General features: G+C 44.3%; 1 protein-coding gene across 3 annotated transcripts in view; it reads right to left on the bottom strand.

The window, feature by feature from the left end:
- LOC125774828 (homeobox protein 5) overlaps positions 1–21,374 on the bottom strand; it is a 100,802-nt gene extending 79,428 nt beyond the window's left edge. For all 3 annotated transcript variants that reach the window (XM_049445108.1, XM_049445110.1, XM_049445109.1), the window contains exon 1: positions 20,613–21,374. The gene's annotated coding sequence lies outside the window, so the exon portion shown is untranslated. The remainder of the gene's footprint in view (positions 1–20,612) is intronic.
- Between the last annotated feature and the right edge of the window lie 5,774 nt (positions 21,375–27,148).

Genomic DNA, 27,148 nt, shown 5'->3' with positions numbered 1-27,148 from the left:
ATTGGGAATTGCAAAATTCTTTACCATTCCATGTCGCCCTCGGTTAGCTGTCGTCACACACAAACACGCACACACACACACGCCCGATGCGCCATCAGTCAGTTTCGATTGGCTGGGTCCGAAGACGGTTAGCCCCGTACCATATGGTTACAATGGTGCAATCCGGCACCACACTCACGCGCCTCGGATGGCCACGGGTGGTAATGGTGCTGAAGGAAAGCAAAAAAAAAAGGGCCACCCCGACGGAAAAGTGAAGCTCCGTGAGGCAAACGGTTACATAAAAAAGGCAAAATTTTTCTTTCTTTCTTTTTTTTTGTTTGCTCCACACTCAGTGAGCACCCGACCGTACTGTATATGCCACGATGCACTTTTCTTTACCACGATAACTTTGTATGTGTGTGTGTGTGTGTTTGGATGCGAGTTTTCTTGCTTTGCTAAAAGCCGCGACTTACGCCTTGGATCTAGCATTTACCTCACGGTGGCTGACACGGGATGACACAACTGGACCGTGGCGCCATGTCTACGCCACTGGCAGGAACACAAGACGGTAGATTTAATTCTGCCGCAGTGTCTAGCTGCAAGACACAGGAAGAAAATGGAAAACTTTTCTCATATCGCTTTCAAAGCCATTACTTTCAAGTCCGGTAAAATGGAAGTGCAAGTCGGTTTCAATAAGGTTCGCTGCTTCGTCCTTCCTTTGCCACTTGATGCTGTTGACCGGTGTGACCAACTTTTTGAACCCTTCAGCTTGCCTTTACCCGATTATGATGCCTTCTGCTTGTAGTTTTTTTTTTTCTCTCGACAAACCCGTGCTTTGGCCCTCGGTATGAGTCATCGTTTCCGGAAGCGCATTGCAATATGCGGAAGAAATGTGTGTCAATAGAGGAAGACAAGAAGTGTACTCCATTCTACGATGGCTTTACGTTATTAAAAACTACCTTCACGCTCAATGAAATCTGGCAAAAGTTTTGCTGACTTAAAGCTAGCTCATGTACACTTCTTGCTTGGTCGTCCGTTCCACTCCAGAGTGTAATTCTTTCATCCCGTAAAAGAGTGAAGAAAACCCCCTATTCTAACTGCACTACACTAAGATAAGTCAAACACTTTCCTTAGCCGTTTGGACCGAACCGGAGTGTCTCTGGTAAACAAGCAGCACCGATCCACATCCGGAGGTGATGCATGAACTATAAACAGTTGAGCATCTTTCTTCATTCCTTCTGCGTACAGCGCATTCCTATGTTGCACCTCTGCACTACTCTTTCATCCCTGCAAGCGTGTTACGTCCCCTATGGCAACTCATCTCCCATCCATCCAGCCATCCATCCATCCGTCAAGATCGTTTTTATGCGACCTGCGGATGCCACGGTGCAACGTGCTCTCCCAGTTCCGTGGTTTCGAAAAGGGGAGGAAAAAGTGAAGAAAAAAAATTCATTCAACTTCAATAAAATCATAAATAACGGGAAAAATATTTACTGTCTGCCGGCGGAGTTGTTACTCCCTTCAGCTTTTTTTCCCATTCTTCTTACATCTCGCCCCAGCTTCTTCGGGTTTCTCTTCGCTTGCAGCTCGCCGTACACTCTCGCCTGCTGTCTGGCTGTCCGTCCGCCTGTCTATATTCCATCATCGCGAACACTTTTTCCCGAACTTCTGGACTTTGTTGTTCTTTCCCAACAAAAACCGACCCGGTGCCTCCACCATCCAAAGGGGTGCTCGTACTGGCAGCGATCGAGAAAGAACGCATTTGGGAGTAATTTACATTCACCTCTTGTTCGGTGTTTGTGCACGATCGATCCCTCGACGCTGGTACTTTGCTTGCGCTGCTTACGAAAGAGTAACTAAAACTATACACATCCTACGCTCCGGTCAATCTACTGCTGGCTCCCACTGACCCATGATACAGACCCGTGCGTTCTAAGTTCCCCGCGCACCCCCGGGAACTGTGCCTCCCTTTGTACCGGCACGTTCTTGCACGCGCGTCTGATGTTATTTTAGGATTTTCCAATCCCTTTTTTCTCGCCGTTTCGGGGAAAATTAAATATTCAAGACATCACCTTCACCAGGACCCCTGCCACCGCTGGAACCACCAGTTTCGTTCGACCATGTTTTGGACAAGTACCAGCGACTGCGTAACGCCCGATGATGACTACACCATAACTACGCGTTGACTGACCGCATCCGCACAAATCCCTCGCTGCGCATCGCTGACTTTACAACCCTTGGCCAGTGTTCGACCCTTGCCATCTACCCGCTACCGCGCCATCCGCCGACACCGGCAGAAGATGGCGTACGCGCAAGGCGCGCTCAGGCTAATTCTCCCGGTCCGGTCAACCGACCGGTCGCTATGATTGTAATTTGATTTGATTTGGAAACCGAAAGAAGATTAAAATCTCTCACTCGCGAACCGACGAACCAGTACGCACAAGCGTGCGCGCACACACAAAAGCGTATAATACCATAAACTCCACACCTGGCTTTATGGTGTCCTCCTCGTGGTTCCTCTCACTCCGCCCCAGAAAAGCATCATCAGCAAGCTTTTACGGTCCGGTTGCTTTTGCGCAACGGATGAAAGAATCGCAAACGACAAGCGAATCGTCGCAAAAGCTTCCACCACAAACCACGCGAACGTAAAACGAAGTGAATTTTATTAACAACAATTTAGTACGCGCCGTGGACAGTGACGGTTCGTGAGAAATACCCGCAGCTCATCTTTCGGTGCTCGGTAGAAGAAGTTTCCACCCCGTGAACTCGTGAACAGTGCGATCTGCGGCCTGCCAAAAAGTGCTTGCACCGCCACATTTGAAGGTGATTCATTAATCTTCCCACAAACGATCGCACGCTTCTTCGGTACCGAGCTGATGTAATGGTACGGTTCGGAGGTCAACCGCTGGGAAGGGAGTCTGCTGGTCGATCAAAATAAAATAATCTCCCAATCAAACCGGCCCGATTCACTCATCCTTTTCGGTGGAAAATGGAAGATGAGCTGCGAGATGTTATGGGAAGGCGAGAAGAAAATGATCTTTGCAAAGTAGATCGTCAACATTGCGGCAATCGTCCCACCAGCTGTGCTGTATCAATTCGGTCACGGTTTTTAATCTGGCGAAGATGCAGTTGATGGCAGATTGATTTCGATTGCAATTTTTAACAGCCACAATGTTGTATTTTGTTAAAATGGCGTTGAGATGCAAATTGGGCTCCAAAGTGCATAAAGCTCCATCCGAAAGTTTATTGTTTATTGCTGTATTTGGTGGGATTAATCAAGCATTGTGTACTTTGAGCTACTATAACTAAAGTACACAGATACCCCAACATTTTTTGGTAGAAGTTCTTGAAAGATCGTAGAGCGAATGTTACGACTGGCAAACAAATTATATACGCCAAAGGACTTTTAGTTTTGGTTCACGAACAGGACTATTTTCTTAGTGACAATATTGCAGGCAATAAATAAACACTCAAACTAAAATTAAATATACCAAACAAGTTATATCAAATCAAATTGAATAATTTACCAAATTGACCAATAAAATAACATTATTATAAAACCAAAGTTAAGTTAGTGGTTTTTATACACGTAAAAGAACCAACTCGTTATATTAACTTTTTCCTCACATTAATGATTTTATGAGCGAAGATCAAAAGTCCACTCTTCAAAGAATAGCTTCATAAACATCAATAAATAACGCAAGTGGTCTGAACGTCATTTATGACCACGACTTTAACTTCTCGGGGCAGTCGGTTCGAACGTACACAATCATTTCACAACGACACGAGCTCATCCACCGGATGGTTTACCTTCCAAACATCCCTTTCTTTTTTATGCTCTTTTCCTCCCCAAACCAAATCGAAAACACGGTTCAGCTCGATTGTGATTGCAGATGTTCTGGCGTTCTGCCGGGACACTTTTACGATCGACGTACACATGGGCATCGTTTGGGCCGTAGTAAGCATTTCCTGCACTAAAGAAAATCAACTGTGCAAGCATAAATGTCTTTTTCCGTCTCACATTAAGTGTAAACGGGATGCCTACTCTTCCATTCTTTCCCAATGCCCTTCGGCCACATATGGCAGGACGGCTGACATTCGAGGTTGTGAAGCACTAATCCAGCTAGTGAATGATCCATTCGCCCCAAATAACACCCCGCAAACGAACGTACCACACTTCGAACCACGATGTGATGTACGGTGACCGACTCCGTTCCGAACGGTAGTAGCAGGGTTGGTAAGTGTAATTTCCAGTCTGGCACATCCACTAGCGCGCCCGGTCCGTTCCCGCTTGACCGTATTTTCTTTCAATTACGCGCAGCGAAAAGATTCAGCTGAAGCGCTAATACGGTGGAATAAGGTACCGGGTACCGGGAACCATTCGCAGATGTTTATTACGCGAAGAAAGCATCAAACCGGTGGGTGTGCTCATTTCTCTGGTCGCTCTACAGACCCGCAGGAACCCTTTTTTTCGCACCACGTTTGCTTCACGTTACGTAAAATTTGAATAGAATAGAGCGTGGTGAAGTGTGGCCAACTTCATCACCATCATCATCATCATGAGCGATGGTAGCAACAGCAGCAGGGAAACGGGAACAGCAAGCCTATGCCTGGTTCTGTCCCTCTACCGGTGGACCCATTCTCATCAATTCTGCCGCTTAATCTGTACCGTGCCTTCCCGTGTGCCTTCCCGATCCATTCCCAAACGCCAAAAGAATGAACGACAGGCCGATGAATGAGGACAACACTACGCCATCCCGTCCTCTAGCGGGGGAGTTGCTCTGGGGTGGGGTTGTGGTGGAAAATTTATGAATTTCTTCCATTAAGGGTATAAATTTTATGATTCAATTTCCTCTTTCCATGCAAATTTCTACCTTCACTTCAGGTACCGGTGGCCATTGCGACCGGAACGCGACCATCTTCGAACAACATCCAGTGCTACTTGCGGTTTTTGGGGACCATCGTACCACGACACTGCTGGTCCCGAAAAAAGAAACCCACGGATAAGGTACATCTGCTCGGTGAGAGGTGAGATTACTTGAGCGAACGTGTGTACCGCTACAAAGTGCAACCCGTTGCGATGGCAGAACCGAAGCAGTCACGTACCACGTCACTTGCCAACTTTGCAGGATAACAACATCCGTCTGGTGTGGATCAGCAGGGTGGGAAAGATGTCGTGCCGTCTTATCCAACTTCACGGCCGGCGAAAGGCGAACGGATAATTTGTGGTTTCCGGTGGGGATTATGCCATACCGACTCCGAATCCCTCTTTGTACCTTGCTGAGATCACGCCTTTTCAAACACAAAACGGAGCACATCTTGAGCGACAGTACGCTCATCGTTCACCGGGGGCAAATAAAAAGTAGCCTGGCCCGATGCCCGGATGCGTTTGCGAATGAAGCGAAAGGGAACAGAGCGCAAGTGCATCCGGAACGAGATACGCCGTCCGTTATCGTATTAACCTCGGGCGGGTTCGGGATTCTGATGGGTCAAACTTGTTCTTCCCGTCGACACCGACGCTTGCGGTCAGTGGTTGGTGGTCCAACTGCTCGGTTGCGGTTACGGTACAGCTCATCTTAGCACCAATTCCGCTCCAGATCGGGCTACGTGCCTGCCTGAACGAAAAGCTACAGGTATCGAAAGGGGTAAAATTTGCTCTAATATTTCGCCCACCTTTTCTTTGCATTTGCTGCTTCTTTTCCACTACCAATGCAAGATCCAAGACTGCGCCGGCACGGCAATCAACCCAGCTGTACTAAACATAAGGTAATTAATTATCACTAATAACACCGAACCTCGACCCTAGAGCGATTGCACAAACGGAAGGCAATTCTTGTTGATTTATCGAAATAGTTAAACCACCGGTAAGGAAAGAGTAGCGTTCGACATAATTAGCACCGAAGCATTGGAACACAACAACGCAAAGACGGAACCCACAGCCAATCCAACTCCTTGCCGGCCATTTCATCTCGTTAACGGCTATTTGTCAATGGTAAATTTATTTTCCACATCCCGCTTTCCAGTGCGCTTTGTCTCGATGAGGCCTCATTTGCAAACAGCAAACGATTAACGGAAATATCTTTAATTCACCACCCAATGGATCGTACGGGTGGTTTCGGTTGCGGGATGAGATATAATTCTTTTCGTACGATCGTACATTTTTCTCCCTCCCGTATTCTTACTTACCGGCCACCGTCTTGGCCGCTTGGGAGGGAAATAACAGGTGCATCTTGGCGAGGATGTAAAGAATTCTGCGCTACTGCTTGCTGTTCTGATGTATGCATGACAGCCGCCGTACGAGTCACTGACCAGAAGCGTTAAGCAAAATTAAGAAGAGCAGCATCTTGCCGGATTGGAGGGAAAAAAGCGCAAACAAATATATGTTTACCTTCTGGATTTCCAACCTCCGGAGGTTGCGGTTTTCAATCATCTATCGACACAAACGGGCGAATTCCGGCTCGGCAGCAGCCAGAGTGAGAGAGCGTATGCTTGGAAGCTAATCAAAGATGAAGAAAAAATGGAGTATGCTGAACACCCGTACCCATAATCACATATCTCAATCAGTGGTGATGGACACCACGAAAAACGTAACGAAACGTAACGAACGTTGACCAGCACCGGCACCAACTACTAGCAAGTGGCTGCGTTGCCGTGCACGTGAAGGAAAACGGTTCCGACAAAAGTGGATTCGATTCTAGACGTTGCTTCCAACATTAGACGAAAGCTTAGCGTCACTTTCGATGCCCCATCAGCATCATTCTCCCTTTTTTTTCGTTAGTAGCGGGAGATGTTTTCTCATTAGATGATTGATATCTTGCTGGTGGATCGTGGCAGTCTTGGGCAAAGATTCCACCAGACTAAGGCAAAGACAAGTAAAACGTTTCAAGCAAAGGAAAACCGATACCTAGTTATTACTGACCAGCGGTAGGCCTCGTTCAGATGCTCATCTCGTGCGTGCTTTTCCTCGGTGATGCTTCTGCGTTTGAGTCTACTGTAGAAATTCGCGATACAGAAGCACATCATATAAACACTTTTGCGCACTAAAATTATATAATGCCAGGACTACAATATTACCCAACACCAACTGTATGTATATCTCATGTGTTATTTTAATTGCACTTTAAATTTTAGTTCACAAAACACAAACTAAATTAGCTTTTCTTGGTGTTTTTGACCAGCTGATCGTCCAGTGTGCGAAACCCAGAAGCTACGGCAGAGCTAAATTGTAAATACTGTGCCACTTAGTGGATGCTGTAGGCAGAAAAATGTGTGGCGTCTGAACAAGAGCTTCGGTTCAGAAGAAGAACCGTGAGTGAGTGGAGCTGTTCCAAGCCAGCATACGCAATCCTACCGTTCTACTGCCTCTATTGGTCCGCTTTCGGTGAAAGGTTCTTTAATTATAAATATTTGATCTACGATTCACTTTCCGGCACTTCTCGCTGCCCGAGGTCATTTGCCCGGATGGACCGATACATTAAAACCAATGACTTGTGAAAGAGTTCGCAGCAAATGCGCGAAGGAAGACGCATTCCGTGGACGTGCGTGTCGACGTAACCGAGTACTTGGAATTCGCTACACAACATCTATTCGCCGTTTGGCTGCTGTCTGTCTTGCTACCGTAAACACGCAGGACCATAATGTTCGGTCGATGCCAATGCACCGGAACTAATGTCGCTGGCAAAAGGTTGACAACGCCCTTCGTCACTGGTGAGAACACATTCGCTATCCAGATGGTTGCCATTTACTACTTTCTATGTGTGTTTCTTCTTATTGCAGCTAAGGCGCCAAGACTCACCAACAGTGACTGTGTGGATAGTTAATGGGATATATTTTTACACCGCAAACACACCAACGCCAGGCGTACGGGGAAGAATCGAAACCAAATGTTACGCTTCAGGAATGTTTACACTTAGTTCCAGGCCAGGAGTTTCTACGATACCCAAAACTAAAATGACTCAGCTCGGAGTCACTGGCAAAATACAACGGAACATGGAACACGATGACATGCAGCTGGAGTGGTATTCCAGAATCAAAGCAGGTGACAAGAAACCAACCCCCAAACCCCTCCCTCCCCTAGCCCCCTGTTGTCCCCACCAGTCTTCGTGTACACAAACACAATTAGCTACGATCGCGTAAGGAGGTTAATGAAATGAACGCAATGAGACGTTTCATATCTCCCCTAGACCACAAATTGCGGTCGAACAAATGTTGAGAAAAAAAACCGACACTCCGGCACTCATTTGTAGTTCGCTTTACAAACGCTGCCTCCCACTGCGCGCATTGTCACGGTGGAAAACGATCAACGAAAGCAACACAGCCGTGTTCACACACGCACATTTCGCACATTGGTTGTTGGGGGTTGGTTGATGAGTAAGTGATCCTCAATCGAAAGAGAAAATTAAACACAAACATCATCTTTAAGCACACGCGCTCACGTGTGTCCCGCTAGCCCGTTAGGGGTCCTACTTTTGTTGCGGTGCCTCTGAGCCCCATACCATGCTGACCGATTGTTCATGGCGTGCCCGGTTGAAGATGCGGCAACGTGCTCATCGCCGCACGCAAAAGACGAGATTAAACGTTACGCTTTATTACGGGCCGGAATGTGCGAGCGATATGTGAAGATCGGCTCGGCTGTCACTCGGAAATGTCAGCCAATCGCTGCCGTTATCCATGGCTGACAGTCAGCGTTGCAAAACGGTGCAGAGAATAGCTGAACCGTTTGACCTGTTTTTGATTGAAACCCGTAACCCGCGGAAAAAGAGGTCAGCACGCGGACAGAAGGGATCTGAAGGCTCTTATTGTTTTCCATGCTGGAGGTTGATGGATCGCAGATTACAGTATAAATTCAAATGAACCATAAAACAGGGGGCTACCAGGGTGAAGATGAGACGGAGCGCTGCTTACAAATCTATTGGAGATCCAACGAGTTGGATTTCGGTTCCCAGGAAGTGGTTCAGGTTGTTCCCTGGCCCTGTTGGGAACCGTATTCTCGCTCGGGAGCCAGTACGATGGCTTCACACGCTGAAACATAGTGCGTATGCTGAACCAACCGCGGCCATGCTAATACTGCTCAAATGCCTTCCAACTCACCTCGTTTCGGGCCCGCTAGATTGGTTCAGGCATCAACAAGGTCTGCCTCAAAACGGGCCCAAACAAAACGTGCTAAAACGAAAACATCTTGGCACGGTTGCTCAAAGCGAAGAAGAACCGTTGGAGTAGCGCTCAACCGGAACCATCCGGTTGGTGAAGTTTACCACTTTACCTCACACACATTCAAACAGTGTGGTCAGGAGGGAACTTTTAGTGGCTTGTATTTTTTTTAAATCGTTGTCCGGCATGATCTTCCAGAAGGCCGGGGGAAAATACATTCTTTTCTCCCCTTGGCGAATGATTTCTTCCGTCTGTTGTGTCCCTTGTACACGCACACGCTTGCTTTCTCCACCATCGACAACCATGCCGAGCGTTGGCTTTTGGCGTCTTGTGCTTTCCAGATGCATGGAATGGTGTTTATCTTTCTTTAATTAATTAATTAAACGCTTCACTCGAACACACAGAACAGAACGCTGAGTGGTCCAGATCCAGGAAGTTTGGTTGTTGAATGTTTCGTCGCAAACGTGCGTTCAAAAGCGAACTCCGAACGTAATACGAGCCAGCTAGCCAGCCACATCCACCCCGGATGGACCTTTTGGGGAGGGTTGGAAGGCAGGCAGAACCGAGAACTAAATGGAAGCTGTTTGTCTTTCGACCGCAAACCGATGCGATGATACTCTCCCTGCCAGAGGGTTTTGTCCCGGGGTATCGGAGCAACTTTGCACACATTTGAACAAAGCAAGTAAAAAATAGCCACGAGAACTCATCTACTTTACTTTCCTTCGTTCGCTTAAACCATTGCCAAGTGGATCAGCAAGCAGGGCTTTTTTCTTCTTTTCGGATAAACCGGACAACTTTGGATGGGTTTGAAATTACTTTGTCATCAGCTCTTCGCAGTTTTGGTGAAACCTTCGCCTTGCAATCTACACCCTTAAATCACTAGGCAATTTTTTGCTCTGTTTGCTTGTCTCTATACGGCCAACATTGCTACTGCTCAAATTTGCACAAAGAAGTACTCGAAGGCGACAGCAACGACAATTACCGCGGCAAGTGCACGTACACACATACACCTGACTAGCTTGGGCCGAGACAAGTTGGCGGGCGCCTCCTGAAAGCGTGTGGGAGCCACGTGCTAATGAAGATACACTTTGCTGTCAATTAACACATTATCGCTTCTTTAGAACGGCCTTTAGGAAGAATGCATTCATTAAGGAGGAGTTTTTTTCGTTGTTTTTGTTTCGAAAGGGAAATCGTGCACTTTTGTTTCCACACAATGATGCTAAAAAAACTGTTTGAGTACCATTATCACGGTTTGTAAAATTGTTGGAGCAGCAAAGGGACCGGCGCGGTTCGGTCAGCATCTTGCGGTGTCAGCCGATCATCAAAAAGGGGGCTAGATTCAATTTTTAAAGCGTCGTAAAACATAACCGTACCAAGATGTCATAGATTGGTTGCCTCGCCTCACATTTCCTTCACATGCCCATTGGGCCGAAAACAAAAATCCATTAAATGCCCGTTACGTTCGTGAATCTTCATTTCGATGAAATGACGCCAGAAAGGACAGCAAAGGGAAAAACCCGTTAAACCCGAAAACCTTCACAACAATCATAACAGTTTAGAGAAACCGATTCGCCTCACCAAACAACCGATCGATTGCGACCGTATAAAGCACCCATCATAATAATAATCATCATCATCGACGTCGCTGCCACCAGTTCCAATCTCCAGGGTCCTGTCGGTGTTCCGCGGGCCTCCCCTAAAAAATGGGTCATTCGTTCAAATTCTTTCGCTCGATTGCGCGAATCGCGCCAAACCCCGGAGGTCACCTGGACGTGAAAAGGTGGGAAAGGCCGGCCAGTGTGTGACGGGAGTTTGCCGAGCGCGAGCATAAAAATCCAGATGAACGCGATAGCAACGGCCAGTCCTTTACGTAACAGTCTGTTGCATGTAAACACACAGACACAACAGTGCCAATGCTGATCTTCTGGATGTATGTGCGACTCCAATGCTCCAGTGTGGGACAGATAGAGAGACAAACTGGAACCTGGAACAGAATTTGGTAAGTAGAGAGTGAGAGAGAGCACCGGGAAATCAATCCAATTTAAATGATAAAAGAAAACGATTTTCAAGCATATCAGCGATAAAGCCGTCCGCTGAATGGGTCAAACCCCCGATCCGGAACAAGAACTTGATAAAGGCAAGGGGGGGGAGGGAGGTTGGATGGTAGGGAGAGCGAATGAGGAAATGAGGCGAGAAATAAAGCGAACATAAAACAGACCTTTTCAGCGGATTAGAGATGGAAACGGAGAAAACTATTTAAAAAAAAAGCGTCTCACAACGAACGGTTCTTTCTGTTTCGTTCCCTTTGCGTTCTTCGCCCCATGTTAACTCGTTCTCGGTCAGTACGCATCATGGCTGGGGAATTCGGGTTCGGAGGGGGATTTTTTTCTTCATACGTACAGTTCGCTAATGCCTCCCGTTTATTCTCTTCCGTTCTACGGATTCGTTAAAGAACTTTCCAAACCCCATCTCCCCATTCCACGCACCATGATTAACGTTGTGATTTTCTTTTTCCCTAGTTTCCATCCAAATCTCCGGCGAAAAATCGAATCGAACCGATGAAGCATAAGATCATCATCATCAACGGGCATCAGCCTTTTTGGAAGGGGAGGGATTCGAACTCCGAGATGCGTCATCGCAGATTATCATCGGTAGATTGTTTCCGCCCAAAAGTTCCCCGATCGGTTCGCGATATCATTAGAATAATTTCGACGCGCTCCGGATGAAAGTGCCGGCCGGTGTTTGACCGGAAGCGGAATGCCTATTGCAGAAGGGGGGGGCCAAACCAAACTTCCAACCATCGCATGCCGGGGGCCCACCTGCAACGCAACGCGTACAAAAGGTCTTCATTAGGACGATGAACACAACTTCAATCGTTGACAGCTCAAGAAACAGGATGAAGAAAGTCAGCCAAAGCATATGGAAACGCGGGGGAGCAGCGAAAGAGGGCGAACAAAAAGACATCACCCGGCGCTGACATGCTGATCAAAGGGCAAACTATAAACGGGGGAACGTGTTTCTTTCCCATCTCCACCTTCAAAGAGCATACTCAATAGCGAGAGCATACACGACAGAAAAAAAAGGAACAAAACACGGAATCATATTTCTGTGCTGGATGCTTGAAAAAGACATAACTTCATCCACCGATTGTACCCTTTCGGGATTCGGGATGGTGTGCACTTGACGTACCCCTTACGGCTAACGAGTAGTGCTTCGCTTGCAAAGAACGTACATGCACACGAGCCAGGAAGAGATGCGCCCGAACCGAAGAAAAGGCTATCATTTTCACCTCCAAACACTCCACCAACGGTGACACTTGTTCGTCAGCTCAGGATCAATATTTGCGATGTGAGGCATCGGCAACTTGGAGATCACATACGGTGGAAGGCGCAAGGGTGAAGGATACTGTAACGACTGGTGTCAACCTGAAACGACTATTACGGTACGGACGCGTCGTCACCCGGCACACACACGCACACACACACACATATACACATATCGTTATCGCCGTAAGATGTCTTGTCATCTTCAAATCGATTACGGTGCCACGGCAGCTATTTGCATAACAAGTTCAACAAGTGCACACCAGAGCATGACGCTCGGGACACGTTTCGGAGTGGCGAGAAAAAAAAAATGAAAAGAAAAGAAAAACCAGTCCTCCAACGATAGCAACGGCATCGGCAAACTTAGCGGAAGTTGCTGTGCAAAGCGCGACACGGTTCCGTTGCTTCGTCCGGCTGACAACCATCGTTGACAGCCACACACACACACACCAGCGTGTGTGCCTTCAAACGGTCGACATCGAACAAACTGCTGATTAGGGGATTGAAGTGTTACAATGTCACACCCCGTCCGGGGGCTGTCATTACGGTGATCCTCTGACGACCGCCAGGCCTTTTTCCAAGCGTCGATCGATAAGACACCATTTTCTTCACAGCGGATGTGACAAGTAAAGCCTCTTGTCCTTGCACTGAAGGAAATAATTAGTCGCCAATTTTTGCCGCATTTTCTCACCGCAGAAAATTCTGCAGTCGAGTGAGTGCCAAAGCAAACAGGTGCCCCACCTCCGTTCGCTAGGCAATGGGATGATTTTTCTTTCTTCCCTCGAGACCGGATGGACAGGGGAATGGTAGTGATTGGTGGAAAAATTGCTAATTTATTCATTAAGCCAACCTTCCCTGGAGTTCGGATCAAGAAAATCTCCTTTTCCGCACCGGTCATCTCATCACGCCATCTCATGTGCTTTTGGGGTTGTCGGTGGTGGTACAGACTTTCGTTTATTCATTTGATTTTTCTCCTCCTCATGATGTCCATTTCCCTTTGGTCGTTTTTGTTGCACAGGGATGTGCTATACCGAACGATGGGACGATGTTTTCATCATCCTCTCGGACATGCTTTTTCTGGTGATGTTTTCTCATCAACCCTCGCCGATGGGAAGAGGCAGTAAATTCATCCCGTAGTGAACAATTTAGCCGACCGTTTGGAAAAGACGAAAGCCTCAAACAAGCATGATGGACATCCCGGTATCCTGGCGTTGTTTTTGGACGTAACGTCCACCCTAGGCAGAAAGATCTCATCGGTCCCAATTCGGTCGTTTGTGAGCGGAATGGAAAGCAAGCGAGAAGCAAATTTCATTTTCCCCGCATGCTCTGGATTTGGGAAAATCTTTATCTTCCACTCGGCATCGACACATGACGTTCGTTTAGCTCTCTTACTCTCATACTACTATTCACCTTCTTTTTCACTCCCACCCTGTATAAGGAGGAATGTTTGCTTGGTCCTGGAATTTACCGCAAACATAAACTCGGGATAGAAAATGGCGTCCGATTCGTACGAGGCGCAACAGTTTGGTGCTCCAATATCAAAGAGGATTGACAGGATGTGTGTAACACACCCACAAGCGCGAACGAAGGGTCGGAAGTCCTGGATTGACGGGCTTTCACGTCGAGAATGTAACATTTGCGACTGCAAACCGAACTACTTTTCAATACCCATCGATGCTTTGTATCCATCAATGCTAATATCATGTTTAGGCCGACCAGTAGCTAAGGCTAATGTTCGACAAACTCGCCTTTCGCTAGTGCGCCTTATCGACAGTGTCAATTTGCAAACATCATGCAATATGGCATACGCATCATATCAAATTATCCCATTCGTAATCCGATACCCAAGTCAGGAAACGTCCGGATGCTACATGCGAATTTGATTTGAGGTACATCGGAACCATCGGAAACAGGGCTTGTCATCGTATTTCCTTTGTACGTTTCCCTTTTCTCGAATACGCCACGTTTTATCCCCGGTTCACACTTGCACGATGAACAAGGCATTAAATAACAGCTTCATACCCATTAATGTGGCCACGTTCAAAGCCCTCCAACGCCGGGGAGAGAAAATATGAAATATCCTTGCTTGCCTACACCGACCGGAAGGGCACGTAAATCTTCGCTATCGCTTTCCTGTCAACGTCATGCTTCGAGCGAAGGAAACAACCCGGAACATACAAAACCCGCAGCCACCAACAACAACGAGAGCGTTCCAGGGGATGGTGCAAAAATGTTTGCCTCGTTTGCCAGAATTCAAGCACCGTAAGGAAACAGAAGCACGCTCCGGTGGTTGGTTGGAGGCAAACAAATCGAAACAACACAAAAAAGTATGAACCAAAATCACACACCACAGCTACACGATCTTTGTTATACAGGATCTATCATTTATTGTACACCACCGGCGCGGTACACTTGTGCGAGGCAACAACAATATCGGACAATCGGAAAAGTTGTCTGCTGTGTGTTTTGGAATTTTTGGGGGAAAATGGGAAACGGAAAAATGGTGGCAAAATCGGAAAGCTGTTCTTTCCCGTTTGCCGTTTGTTTGCCATCCCAGTTTGGTGGGGGGCATTTTTCCTTCGACCTGATTTCCGGCAGAACAATCCCAAAGACCACCCACCCAAGTCTGCTACAAAAGGTCAGCCACACGAACGAGAGAAAATTAGATAACGACCGTAATTCACCGTGCGTGCGTGCACCAAGCGAGACACGCGTCTGTGTAGTAGGGTTTGAGTGAGGGTAGGATTTGGAAATCTCATCGGAAACTGCTTCATTATTTATTCATCTGGAAAATTATCGGTGCCCTGTACCTTTAAAGGGGGGCCGCCGGCTGACCGGTCACCATTTGTTGTAGGTTCAATGAAATCAGTTGAAAAGTGGGGCGGGGGAAAAAGGTTGAAAATCGGGAAAAAAACACAACAACCGGGTCATCATTTGGAGTTGTTTTGGGATGTGTATTGAAACGGATTGGTAGTTTTGATACTCAATGTTTCGGTTCATTAAAGGAGTAAAAACACTTAAAGTTGGTTGAAGGAATGGCATCTAAAACAGATTGTACCATTTGCGTAACATAATTGTTTGACTGGTTTACAAACAAAAATGCACTATGAATTCTTGCCCAGTGAGATGAGTTTGAGAGGCAGCAGGGAGTCGTGATCTTTATATAATTTGGTGAAACATTGGTGAAACAATTGGTAAAAACGACAAGAATGAAAACGAATCTTAAGACTAGTTGAGCGCAACATAAGCAAGAAAAAACAAAACAAAAATTACGCATTATTGTCTCTTTACTTAGAATTGTTGTTCTAAGAGTTCTTGACTCTTGACTCCATACATATTCATCATTGGAAGACGAGCCTTCCATCTCCGATATACATAATTATTCTATTACAAAACTGAAACAACCTTCTAGCTGGTAACATTTCCAAAAAGCAAGAAGGGCAGAGTGTACCCTGAGCAAGAAAAACATCCACTGCCAAAGAACACAGCATGAAACACGCGCTTTGCAATGCTCGCCCACATCATTCATGCCCGAATTCACTGCAAATGTAAACATATCATAGCCAAATTATTGTGCAAACGTTAGGCTCTGCGGGAAGTGATCGGATCGTGTAGGAGGGATTCACTTTTTGACTTCAACGAAAATTCAAATTCAAGCAACAAGAGCGGAAAGATAAATAACGTACCGAGAGGGACTGTTCGTTACTTGTTAAGCTTGACGTTTCCATTTCTGTTGATACCTAAATTCACGATAAGCCCAGCTACACTAATTATGTGAAGAATATTATATCCCATTATCAATTGCTAAGGTGCCCGAGTGCTAGAGATCTCCGTTTGTGTGAGTCTGTTTTTTTTGCCAGTTGCAAATAAATACTGCACCTTTTCATGCCCACCGGTAGACCACTTAAGGGCACGCTTTTCCTCTCTTTAGACCACTGTTGCCCATCGTCGCTTCGGGCCGTTCAGCGCACGCACTAATGGTTTTGTTTTGATGTCCTTGGGCAAACCCTCCGGAGTTGGCACGTACATTGAAAGGAATCAAATTAGAAGTAAAACCTCACTCCTCCAATTCTCCAACCTTCTATACCCGGCCACCGAATCGGACGCTTCAAAGCTTCATAAACGGAAAAACCTAGACGACACCGCCCAGGACCTTCGTCTCGTGGTTATCACTAATTGGAGCGCTCCACTAGGCTAATGTGTCTGTGTGTTGTTTTCGGCCGCTTTTGTTGATTTCCCTTTTCTCTGAGCATTGTGTTTTTTTAGCAAACGTTTTCCCTGCTACCGCACTGTAATCCAAAAACGGTGACGCTTTCCGTAAATTAATCAGAAGAAAATATGCCACCTCGTTCCACGTCCAACGTTGGCTTTCCTTTGATCGCATTCCTTTGTGCATAACTAATGCGCGCAGCGCTGGTCAGTAGTTGCGATCGGTTTTAATTGGCAACAATTAATAGGCCGACCGTGGAGGCGAAGATTCGAACGATTCGTGGAATGACCGTAGTGCCGAAAGTTTTCTAAAGAATTTTTAATTATGTCCTTTTTTACTTCTCACATTCGTTCCATTGTAGCGGTGGTCTTAATTTCTTGCCTGCCGTTTAAATCTTTAATGTTTCCTTAACAAAGTCTCTCTTGGGGTTTTTTGCTTATTTAACATACTGTATAACGATGTTTCAATTCGACATTCAAACGACACCTTTAACAGATGGAGCTCCTATGGGCAAACCAGCAAAGTATTTGTTTTTTGTCTCCTGTTTTCTTTTTACCGTATTCATTTTTCAATCTCAACAATAATCCCGGCGCCGTTCGTTGAGTTTGCCAAAAAAAAACACAAATGGATGTGAATCAAATAGCAAACTTCCAACCAGTCAATAAATTACAATAATTCAATTTAACTACCCTCGCTTATCAACGTTCGATTACGCATAAGTACGAGATGTGAGACCCGAGCAATTCCTATCACCCACACACACAAACACACCATGATCAATTTGTCAATCAAATTTTTCTCCCAACTTGAGTAAACAGATAAATCTCATCTTCCGCGCGTTGTACCCTCCCGGAACGGAGGTTTTCGCTTTCGAGCCGCGTGGCTGTTAGTGGCGCCATCTATTCGCCGCCGCCTTGAAGAGTTCTAATCTTGCCGGCAAACGGGCAAATAAACACGAGTTTCTCTTCCGACGTACGGCAGATTACGGGTGAAATATGGCACAAGATTATGGATACTCGGATTGAACAAATCGGGGATGAAAGTATCAATCTAATAATCACAGCCCGATGATAGTGCGCTGCCAAAAACAAACGGAAGCAAGAGAGGTGTTCGAAGTTTCGGAGGAGGTAGTCATCACTAGAAGGAAACGTAACAAATTGGCACGATAACCGATGATATATTTGTTTGGCTGCCTTGGTAATGGGAGAATTTTGTTAACGTTCTGTTCTGCACCGGACGCATGCTTGCGAGTTGCGTGAAGTTTCTTATAACTGGGATGGTGTTCCGTTGCGGTGATGATGTGAGATCTACAATGTACAAGATGTTGGCTAACATTTATCACACCACACCTGGACAAACCAATTCCAGAGGGTAAGTCAATTTTTTTGCCTGCAAATATGTTCCGTTTTCATTCCACTTCTTGAAGCTAATGAAGATGTGTCGCGAAATCTCGAAAGCTACACTTTGTATAATGCAGTTCTTCTGCGCAATACCTTGCTAGCTTTCACTGGATGCACGTTGCTACCTGCATAATCCACCTGCTTGGGAAACACGCGCGTCTATGTCGGTTCGGTGCAATCCGTAACATCTTGTATCTTCTAGCATGCGTTACGGATCAACGACGAATGACTGCAATCGACAAACAAGCAACCTTTCCTTGCGTTATCGCACACACACACACACACACACACAAAACACTCGTTGGGTGTGGTACAGCTAACGAGTGGCCGTGCAAAAGGGAGGAAAATTATTAATTTTAATTGAAAAACTTTCACGATATTACTAAGTCGTCTTTCGGCTTGCAAGTTCGGGAAGAGAATCACGCCAGTCATGGGTGAGAAATAGCCGAGTGGGGGAAAGGGGGTAAAGACCCCCACGCGAGCGGGGTAAAGGGACGAACCCTTTTTACCTAACCGTCCATCCGTTCGTGTCTTTTTGGGGTGGGATTTTTATTATAAAATTTTAATGAGTTTTCAAATCGGTCGACTTCAAAATTGGTTAGTTTTCTCTAGAGTATGTTTGTGCACGCGTTCCATTGCTAGAACGGCGTCTCTCCTTCAGGTAGGAGGGCGTGCGAGTTTGATCATTGAGTTGCTAAGCAGACTAAACCGGCAACGAGAATAAAATGTACGATCATCCTCGACATCCCCGACAGCAACTAGTTGCGCTTGAGAAGCTGACGATGAGTTTGACTTCTAGGACGTAGTACATTGAAAGACATCTGACATGCACCTGACAGTGCCCATTGCAACTGTTGATATATTGGAACACATTTTTGGAACACAACAAAAGATCTGGTTTAAAGTTATCTTATCGCGCTCCGAGCATCGTGCATCAGCAGCAGCAGCAGTGTAGAGTAATTAGCCACCCTTCATTAATCAAACGATCCATGCTGCTGGAGTTTGGGAGTTTATCAACTACCTTAACCAGTCATTTTGCAGCACGTTCTCAACTCTCGTTTTGCCAAAAATCACACCCTTTCGCACAAACTGTGTTTCGCTCTTGTCATTTGCCAGCATACATTTTCCCAGCCAAACAGCGACAAAAGTCCTCCGAAAGTGTAGTACCGCGTGGGAGACGACTTGCGTCGTTGTGGCAACATCTTCTCGGAAGATCTCGCAGCGATTGTTTCATTGGAATGGCTTTTAATTATGGCGCAAGCATCTCAAAACGGCACACAATTTCGGAACAAGCTGGAAAGCAACAAACAATTAGCCTTTTCCTGTACCTTCGCACAGAAGAACCTGCCCTGTTCATCCCCATCCCGCAGGAGGGGTTGCATTTCTCTTGTACGTTTACGTTTGTACGTTTGTACGTTTGTACGTTTGTTTGTGCGTTTAGCAGCAACAAGCAATGTTGTACACGAGATGCAACTATGTTTTATCTGTGAGGAACAATTCAATTATAAGCTTACCGGTTGACCTTTCCCAGCGTTGAAAGCTGAGATTTGTACACCGAAAGTTCACATCTTTGTTTTTTTTTTCGGGGCTGGTGTGTGGCATCTTACGGGATAAAAGAAGTAACAAGACTAGCGAAATCTGGTAATATAATATTGCAAATTAAGCTAAAGAGCGATTGTGGTTCGATTTTTTACAAACCAGATTAATTCGTATAAATGTGTGTTGCATTATTAAAATTTGGATGTACATATTCCAACACCAAAGTTTTCTCCGGTGTCTCACTTGTCAAAGTGGAATGGATATTCGTTACTCCAAGGGCGTAATGAACGAAACACGCAATGGAAATACCGAAGACCTTTACCAAAACAAGATGATCCACCTACAAGGCGCCCCACAACAATGCTGAGAAGCTTTTGGACCTAACAACGACTTATCTTTTCCTATTTTACTGTTTTGTTTGGAACATGTTGCCTCACTCACTATGGTGGGGAATTATTCTCACGAACCGCCACAAACTCACTATGCGTGTTTTTTTGTTTTGTTTAATCTGCAGAATCCACACCAGCAAAGATCCCACCGTACACGTCCTATTGTTTGCTTGAGGATCACTTTCACGTTCAACGCACTAAGTAGGATGTAACCGTCGGACACAGCATTACATTGAACTGGTTTGCACAGGACATCCCACGAAGGAAATCGGTTTAATCACCAACAAGCATGTACTTTCACTCAATTCAAATCATGCCGATCGGTGGAAAAATCCGCGTTCCGTCACCGTGTCAGCTTTATCGTGTATAACCATCAAACAAACGTAACGACCGTTCCCATAATTATTTGCAACCAACGTTTGGTGAGAAGAATCAATCCAAACAGGTGATTATCTTCTTACTGCAAGGCCAATTAACAAAAGACAGTCTACGCTTACACACCAACACTTTCGATTCGGATAGCAAACGTAACCTTTACATCCACCGAAATACAATCACGCACAAAACATTGGCGAATTTGAGAAGCGAATTCATCCTTTTTGGTGGTGCATTTTTCTATTACCTTTTCTTTGTACTCCTTTCAAATCTGCCAATCTCACTTTCATCAGGCGCTCTGCGTACGCTGCCGCTCAGATCAACAATAGCTAGATGCACCAGCACATTAAGCGATGCGCGGTAAACCGCGAACCGTACGCTTCACGCTTCACGGATTACAGCTGGGGGCCTGTGTACATGGGGCTATCAATTTTCGAACTATTTTCCTTTGCTTTTCGCAACCGAAATGCACCATGCACGCAAAATTAGATCACCACGCTAAACACTGCACGTGCACGTTTACACACCGCCCACTGGTCAGACCTGCGCCAGTATAACACGCACGCACCACGGGGTTGCTACACAACGCAGCATAATGCACACGGCAGCTTTACACTGGATCCACCCGCGATGTGCATAACGAATGCACACACCGGGCCAATTGCCGGCGTTTGTTGTGTCGAAACAAATCACGTTCTGCTGCAGCGTAATCCGAACACACTCGCACACAACGGCCTACCTGCACCGGGGATGTTCACTTCCTTGCACGAAAACAGGGCACACGCGGCGCACACACCTCCCGTCAAGGGTTTTACTGCCAGTACTAGCGTACAAGCGTGTACTGCTGGTGGAAAATTAGGTATCGTTTTCCGCGGGTTAACATACAATCCCTAGCAAGACTTCGGAGATAGCTTCACAACCACACGCACCGGACGCTCGAATTCGTTCGTTCGTCTTTGCTGCTTGACGAGAATTGCTGAGCGCGGCCATGGAGATGCGGCATCGGACCCCAACAAAACGTGCCGAGAGAAACCGCGCAACAAACGTACCATGTTGCGCCACGGCGGCCAACTCACAGCCCAAGCAGCAAACGCTGAGCAACATGAGTGAGTTACCTTTTTGAATAGTTTGCTCTCCTGATTAATTTTCTACTTGCTTGCTTACTTGTAACCGTCAACGTGTTTGTTTCGCATGAAATAAAAAACATGACTAAATGTTTAAAACATTTGCTGTAGGTTTGATGTAAAAGTGTTTAACATACCTTTCCAAATCATGAAGCTTCAAATGGATTGGCTTCAATGATAAGGGTTTTGTAGCATAAACGGTGACCTTAAAATCGACTCATCAATAATAATAATAAAGTAAAAAGTCATGAATTTAAGCAAACCGTGTTGATGTAAGGATAGACTGATCAATCACATATGTTTCAGGTATTGCAGCAATCGTAAAAAACATCCTTTTTATGCCACTTAAATTTTATGTGTTTGCCATTTGTTTGTTTAAAAGTATTTAACCGTTAAACTTATTTGTAACTTCTCTGTTACGCATGTCACGCATTGCTTGCATGCACTCCAATGAGAAGTGCACTCATTCCAGAGAATGAGTGTTTCTCTCTGGCACTCACTGTGAGAAAATCACTCAATCAACTGAGATGTGGTTCCCAAATCAAAGGTGTCGAACTTCGGTCAAGCATTAAACATTTTCGTCTTGTTTCTAAATTTATGCCAAACGAGTTTCAAGTCTTGTCGTAGAGGCAGAAAATGTAGCTAGTTAGGGGCTCGAATATACTGCATACCCTAAAAGAATTGTAGCAAATGCTTTGTAGGGAACAAACATGAAACAAACGCTTGTATTTTTTATACAATTATGTAATTATAGTTGTTAATTCTTTTTCGTCTATGTAATTGTAATGTTGTTTTATAATATTCTGTGTTTTCTTCTTCAACCAGTTTGATTTATCATCCATTTTTCTCTTTTGTTTTGATTTTGTTTTTGTTTTTGAGGCTTACCAACAACAAACCGAAGCCGGTACGCACGATTATTCGCGCTCTCGCGTTTACATTTCTCTCTCGTGCATTCCTCCCAAGAATGTCACGTTTGAAACCAACGATGTTGCATCGAGCAGGTGTAACATTTTCGTCCTTCCACCACAGTGCCAACAACCGAGTACCAACACTCACGCTAAACGGGGCGAGATCGATGATAAATGAAAACCGAACGACACCCGGGGAAAAGTTTACTTTGTACTTGACTTCTAGCCACAGCTGGCCCCTGTCAGGCGGTTCCCGTCAAGCACACAATTGTTAGTGCCTCCTCGCCACAATCGCCGACTTGTCGATCTGTGCCCACTTGCGGTGGGGAGGATATTTTTGTTGTATCCTTTTTTTCAAAAACACGCCACCCACTTGTAGCCGTTGCAGCTTACCCGGGCTATGCTTGCAGGGGAACGGGAATTTGTGCGAGTTGTTGTCATTTCAATTTTCTGCCCGTTGGCAACCATTTGGAGGTTATCAATTAATTTCTGAATTTCATATCAGCTTTATTCAAGGAAGATGGCAATGATTGATTACTTTTCATCCTATTGAGTTTTGTGTCATCATCAGTTGGTTTAGCGATTTTACGATTTTTGCGATTAATTGTAGCTAAAATATTCTTTGGAAAAAACTCAAAAAAAAGTTTTGTCTCTTTAAAAGTAACATTTGTTTGAAACAGAGGAAATTACCTAACATTAATTCACTTAAAATTACAGTTTCGCTATCGGGGCGTTACTTTTATTGCTCGTTATTGCTCATTATTTTCTTGATAACAATACATTTCACAGCCAGATATGTTTTTGTCCGCTTCACGATCGTACGATTCAGGTCGAAAAGAAACATAAATTTATCAAATATCACTTCAATTATCGTACGGACCCCATCATCCCAATAACAGGAACACATTCCGCGAGTCGAAACTAAAAAGGGGAAGATTTTAAAATTGCTTTGCAATAAATCGCTAATTTTCTCAATTGTACAAATTTTATTAGATTTCAATCGTTTGCCAGGCCAAAAATCAACTCCGGTTTGATGCGTTCGGTTCAACTGCCCCCTGCGAAATCGATTCCAATGTCCTTCGACAACGGACCAAAAGAGAGAAAAAGCAACAAAGAAAATTATATGCTACACGTTGAATTTTTGGTCCGTTTGTGTGGCCCTACTGTGTTGACTGGTATCCAAACTGGTGGCAAACCATACACACTGCGTCTGTGGTGCATCTTAAAACCAAGCAAGAAGAAAACCCTCGTAAAAGATCAATCCACTCCGACCAGTGCACCCATACGGGCTGATGGTGTTACGATGCGGAGATGCACTAATCGCCACTGCCAAATCCATTCAGTTGAACGTTACGGTAAGGGCTGAACCGGTAGAACAAAAAATTCTCAATGACTCAAACGGGAGGAGGATCCCGGAAAAATTAATAACTGCCGCACCACACCGTTGCACCGAGCGCAGAAGAAAAACAAAAGCAAAAGCACTACGCAACGCGGATGAATCATTAGCCGTTGAGACGTTGGCCGAAAAATCGTGAACACAAACCATTGCCTACATAATTGACCCACAAATATTGCCCCGGGGCACGGTGGAAGATATGCAACGCTTCGTGGTATGTTCGCGCAAAGCATAATCCTTTGCAAGTTTTCCGTATGATCGCGAAATGCGCAGGAAACACCGTGCATTGTTCTCACAAAACCATTTCCCACCGGGCGTTCTCCAAAACGGCAAGTGACTGGGAATATTGTAGACTGGTAAAGTGGATCAGGATCATCAACTCGGCGTAGTCAGCTAACCGAAATATAGACTTGTACCGATTGTACCGATTTGAGCAGAGGGAAGACAAATGCCAAACGCCTTCCTAACGGCGCAGACTGAACGTTACCAACAAAAAGTTAAAGATGAGCAATCCCTTTGCCAAGCGCAGTAAGTAGCACTTACACAGTTGCCGAAATTCTTGCACTTCTTCCAAACGTACTGCTACTGCGCTTACATGCACAACAAAACCTTGGTCGTGCGGAAGATAATTTTGATGGGTACTATTATTTCAATTTCTGCTACACCCGGAGGTAATGGCAAGCAACGTTTCTGAATGAACTTAATGATACAATAACATGCAAATATTAACTCAAGTGCACGGAACGGAGCGTAATCCCGAAAAGTGCTCTACAAAAAAAAAGAGTAACGAAGAATTTTTAACCAGTTCCCAATGCGACTGGTTCAATTGTGTTTGTGGCTCAGTCACATTGAGTGAAATCAACTGTGCATCGTGCATTGCGTGTTTGGTGGCAAATTGGCCAAAGTATGTCGGGACTTCTTGTTGGATATGATGGTCGCATATGAGTGATGGTTAGGAGGCAATCAGGAGCATTACTTTAGTTTTAAGCATAATTTAAAGCATTATTTTAGTGAAAAGAAACCTATTTCAATCAATTTTTAAAATTTTGCTAAATTACTCAAAAGAAAAGCTAAGGCTCAAGCCTCAGAAAATTTTCAATTTTTTTTATGGTTGTATTTTTTACTAAAGCATTATTTGAGTGAAAATTTTCAAATTTTTTGATTTTTTTGTTATTTTTTATTCTTTTCTTCTTTTAAAGCATTATTTGAGTGAAAAGAAACTTAGTGCAACAATTTCGCATTAAAATAAAACAAATTTTTAAGTTTTGATAAATTGCTCAAAAAAATGGCAAGGGGTAAGCCTTATGAAATTTTCGAGTTGAAATTTTTTTTAAATTTTTTTTCGATTTTTTATTCTTTTTTTTATTTAAAACATTATTTGAGTGAAATGAAACTTATTTCAACCGATTGGCATTAACATAAACCAATTTAATTTTTTTTTTTCAAAATTTCTCAAAAAAATGGCAAGGGGTAAGCCTTATGAAATTTTCGAGTTGAAAATATTTATTTTATTTTTTTGTTATTTTTTATTCTTTTCTTCTTTTAAAGCATTATTTGAGTGAAAAGAAACTCATTGCAACAATTTTGCATTAACATCCCAAATAGCCAAATTATCTTAAGCAGCTATTTTGAGCCCGCTAAAGATCGCTTCTCTAATACGACTTTTGCAGTAGATAAACAGCTTCAAAGTTCGCCGTACTTTTAACCGACCCTTAAGCAGCCTGAACGTCAAAATGTTAAAGAAAGTATTTATGCAAGTTTTATTTTCACGCAAGATTATGTTATTATTATTATTGTTAATGTTATTATATCATTATATTACAAAAAACCAAAGAAAATGTGAAAAAATGACTCATTTCTGCTTGGAGTTGCATTTATACATCCTCCAGACATCAGTCACAATCACAATATTTTCTTTGAATGTCGAAAGATGCCGTTTAACATCGTTGAAACTGTGGACGCTTGAGGGCATAAGGAACTGTTAGCAGTTAGCAGTCAAGGCAAAACTTATCATTTGAGGTAAAATAAACGACACAAGAAACGTTTACATTAACGCACAGAAGACGACAGCGCTTTCATTTGATCGCGTTTACGTTAAATTTCCACCGATTTTTTTTTCCACCGGAAAACATTGCATTATTAAAATTCACTTTTCGGAGCACATGGCGTCGTTTTGCGATGCCGACATTTGACAGATTAGCGATGGGATTGTAAACAAAATGCCATCGAGTACCGTGTGCTTCTTGTTGAACCTTGTAGTTCCATTTTGAACCACTAACCGACCAATAACAAGCCCCATAGTTCCATCGAGTACCGTGTGCTTATTGATGGACCTTATAGTTCCATAACGAACCATTAACCGACCACTAACAAGCGCCATAGTTCTATCGAGTACGGTGTGCAGTTTAAACGACCCCAAGGTTCGGGCAAGGTTCGTTTTTTCGTTAAGCAGCCTGCAAGCAGCGTTATGGTTGCATTTTTATTAATTTGGCTACTTGGGATATATCAAATTTATAAATTTTGCGATATTACTTTTAAAAAAAGCTTTAGCCTTAGAATATTGGCATATTTATAGAAACATCTGAGACATCAAAACAGACATACAGACATCTGAGGACATGGCCGTCCAAGAAGACAATGTAGCCATTGATGCCATCTATCGACCACAGGCAAAGATTGGCGATCCGTTGGATACCGACCGAGTTATAGGCAAAACTTGGTGCAAAAATGAGGAAAATTTCCATTTTTTTTTTAATTTTCTGATTTTTTTAAATTATTTTTCACTCTATTTTTTATTTCAAGCATTATTTGAGTGAAAAGAAACTCATTGCAACCCATTGGCATTAAAACAAAACAATTTTATTTTTTTTGCAACATTTCCCAAAAAAATCGTAAGGGGTAAGCCTTATGAAATTTTCGAGTTAAAATTTTTTTTTAAATTTTTTTCCGATTTTTTATTCTTTTTTGTGTTTAAAGCATTATTTGAGTGAAAAGAAACTTATTGGAATAAATTCCCATCAAAATATATCACATTTAAAATTTTTGCTACATTGCTCAAAAATTAGGAAAATTTTACATTTTCTCAAACAGGGTATGGAACTTGGTTCCTCGAATAACTTCTGGCACAGACATCTGAGGGCATGGCCGTCCAAGAAGAAAATGTAGCCATTGGTGCCATCTATCGACCACAGGTTAAAGATTGGCGATCCGTTGGATACCGACCGAGTTATAGGCAAAACTTGGTGCAAAAATGAAGAAAATTTTACATTTTCTCAAACAGGGTAAGGAACTTAGTTCCTCGAATAACTTCTGGCACAGACATCTGAGGGCATGGCTGTCCAAGAAGAAAATGTAG

Source organism: Anopheles funestus, chromosome 2RL (assembly GCF_943734845.2).
Source record: "Anopheles funestus chromosome 2RL, idAnoFuneDA-416_04, whole genome shotgun sequence".
Classification (NCBI taxonomy): Eukaryota; Metazoa; Arthropoda; class Insecta; order Diptera; family Culicidae; genus Anopheles; species Anopheles funestus.
The sequence above is the reverse complement of the archived record's forward strand: the minus strand, read 5'-3'. Positions and strand labels throughout refer to the sequence as shown.